Source organism: Cibotium barometz, chromosome 57 (genome assembly GCF_041138505.1).
Source record: "Cibotium barometz isolate CiBa-2024 chromosome 57, ASM4113850v1, whole genome shotgun sequence".
NCBI classification, from domain to species: Eukaryota; Viridiplantae; Streptophyta; class Polypodiopsida; order Cyatheales; family Cibotiaceae; genus Cibotium; species Cibotium barometz.
Window position 1 is genome coordinate 24091347 of NC_141102.1, and position 3582 is coordinate 24094928.

Here is a 3582-nt window from a genome sequence, read left to right on the forward strand (position 1 = left end):
TGGCATAATATCCTTCTAAAGAGTCCTTATAGACCTCTTGAAGTGGGTCATCCTGGAAGACCTTTGTCACTGGAATTTGTTGTACAAACTCCCATTGGTTCTCAGCCCCCTGATCCATTTTGCTCTTGCCTTTCCTGTCCCTTCCAAATTTAGATCTACAAAAAGTAAATCATCTATGGATGGCTTTAAGGATTGGGCAGCATTGGATGGTCCAGGCATGTCCGGCTCAATGAGCCAATCATCTCTAGACTCCCTTGCTCTGGAAGGCTTTGATAAGTCTAAGAACTCACTTTTAAAGAGCTCTCCTAATTTGTCTACATTCTCCGGATGATAGGTGACTTCATATAGCGAAGACCATCTCCACCCATGTACATGTTACCCTGGTCATTGACTAGAGGTGCTCTATCAAGCTCTGAGAAAAAGTCTGCGATCTTAACGAGATACCGTTGTTGTGGATCCCTAAAGATCTCAGCTCCTTGAGCATTCGTGTAGACATACTGAAGTCTCACATTGAGTGGTAACCCCATGATGTCGGCTTCAAATGGATTAAAAGATCTTGTGGGTGTCCTATTTGGGGCTAAGGGATGACTATTTGACGGCCCTAGATTGTCCATAGACAATGAGCTAGTTGTCCTGGAAAGGGTATCAGATTGGGATTCAAAAAAGGTTTCAGCAATATCAACCAAATTTTCTACCGATTGGGTCCCACTTTCTTGCGTAGGAACTCTAGAAGGTGCCCTAGACCCTATGGCAGTGTCTATACGACGTCCCGATCCGCAAGTGCATAAGGTCAAATTTTTAGGTTTTTGTTTTTTCAAAAAAATCCAAAAATTTTCAAGTTGGCTCAAACTTTGCCAGAAACCATTTTGAACCCCCTTGAACACATTAGGCCAAAAAAATAGCGTATTTGTTCGGATCGAAAATCGCCTAAAATTTACCAGTTTTCCATACTGACTCACTATGGGAAAATGGTTCCGGGACCGAAATTTCGACGATGGGTGTTTTCTAATCCCTCTCAAAAAGTTAGATAACGTCCCAAATTTTTGCGGCAGAAAATGAAAAATTTTCCAGGCTCCTTTATCCGGTGCGGTGGCGGTCTTTATGGTGCGGTGTGTGGGTCTCTCCGGGCGGTGTGCTGTCACGCACAACTGCCTTCTTTTATTATTATTTTTTTCCTTTTTTGAAGTGCGTATGCAGTGAACTAAATGTGTGTGCAGCAAATTCAATGCATGTGCAGGAAACTCAATGCGTGTGCAGCTGTGAGATTTGCAGCAAATTTGAAATGTTCAGTCTTCATGTGTGTGTACAGATTTCAGTTTCTCTACAGGTGCAGGTTTAAGAGAGAACTAAAATGCACAAAATTAAAGATGCAGACTAAACTAAGCTAAGAACAGAAAATAAAACGAACATGCAGAAAATTGAAACTGTAAAAATTATCCTCAAACAGAATGACAGAAATGCAAAAACAGGCCTATCTCTTTCGTACACAAATTGAAATTGGCAGGTTTAGCTCCTACCTCCAATCCTTCCCGTGTGTTGAATCCTTGTCTTGACCTCAAGGGAGAAGCGTAGCTAGCCAATCGCACTCAAATTGCAAGACAATAAAGAGAATTTAACAATAGATTAGTCTTAAATAAGTACCAAAATTAAATCCTGCTCTCCTATCCCCAACAGTTTTGCAACCGATTGGAGCTTAACAAGGAGTGGTAGTGTGTGTATGGTGCTCAACTAATGTAGGCACTCGTTCCCCGACAGCCGCGCCATTGTAGAACGGTTCTCTCTACCGTGCAATATAGTGCTCATAGAGTACTACCGATCAACAAATGTGTTAAGAAACACAATGTCAATCCGAGGACTCGACCTGATTAGTGCATAAAGGCTTATCCCATGAGGGAGAGCTCACATACACAAACCACCACTTGACGATTCAACCATTCAGCACCTCAATCAATCTCTCAATCCCTTAAATCCACTACACTAATCAAGAGAACAAGCAATGCATAGCAATCTCTTAATCCCTTCCAAACATTGATTAAATCTTAACTTTCCCTAATGCTTGCAAACCCATAAACGTGCATCTACAAACCCACAAGCTTAAGCAAGCTCATAGAGAGAGTCTATCCATGAATAGCTCATTGTTGCCAATGAAGTGGGCAAGAGCTTGCATCAATGGAGACTACACACACACACACTACAAGCATGCAACATACACAAGAGAAAGAAAGAAGCATTCAACTAATCATACATTAATCTACTTCAATGATGCTAAAACAGATTAAGAGAATGAAGTGGAGCTAGACTCATTGGAGCTTGATGCTCATTAGAGTACAATAGAGAGAGAGTTAGAGAGTTGCCATAGCTTGAGAGCTCAAGAGCTTCACTCAATAGCTTTGAGAATGGCCAAAAATGTCCACTTTCTTTAGCTAACATCTCTTTTGTAGAGATGTCACTAACCCTAACCCTAGGCCTCTTTCACACATGGGCCGACAACCCCATAAGTAAGCCTTGCTTAATACACTTAGAACTCTCATTTAGACCCCACATTGGCCTAAAACAATTTACATTGCACTTCGGCACAAAAATATGGAAAAATGATGTGCGTCTTTATGTTCCCATGGCTACAATCCCGCTCTCTCGCATTAATTGCTTCCAGCCTCCTTCCATAATCCATGTTCCCATGAGTGTTCCCGTGGAACACCTCAAGCATGCTTTATGCATAAGCTTTAGCATAGCTTGCATAAGGCTTAGGGCTTGCATACGCTTTTGTATGTATGCATTACTAATCTTTTCCTCACCAAGTTTGTTGGTTTTGTAGGTCCTCTAATCCTCTCTTTCGACATCATGAAAAAGAGGTAAGTGCTTTCATATCTTTCCTCTCTTTCCTCTATTATTATTGCACCCTTGGGTGCTAGGGATTTATTTTGTAGGTTTGCGCATAAGCTTTATGTATAATGCTTTATGAATAATGCTCATGCATGCTTTATTCATAATGCTTTATGTATAAGGCCTCATGCATAAGATTTATGCGCGCATAAGGCCTCATACATAGCTTTATGCATAAGACCTCATGCATAAGCTTTATGCATAAGGGCTCATGCATAGTTTTATGCTTAAGGCTTCATGTTTAAGGCCTTGTGCATAGTGCTTTATGCATAAGGCCTCATGCATAGCTTTATGCTTAAGGCCTCATGCTTAAGGCCTTATGCATAGTGCTTTATGCATAAGCCTTATGTTGCATAAGGTCTCATGCATAGTTTTATGCTTAAGGCCTTATGCATAGTGCTTTATGCATAAGCCTTATGCACAAGCTTTATGCTTAAGGCCTCATACATAGCTTTATGCATAAGGCCTCATGCATGCTTTATGCATAAGGCCTTTTGCATAAAGCTTTATGCAAGGCTTGTGTAACGGCTTGCATAAAGCTTGCATAACGCATAGTGCTTTAAACATAATGCATAGTGTTTTAAGATAAAACTTTAAACATAATGCTTGCATAAGGCTTCTCTAGCTTGCATAATATTTTTTTAATATGCATAATATTTTTTTAATATTCTCTTTGTTTGTATAGATGTGGCATGGGTC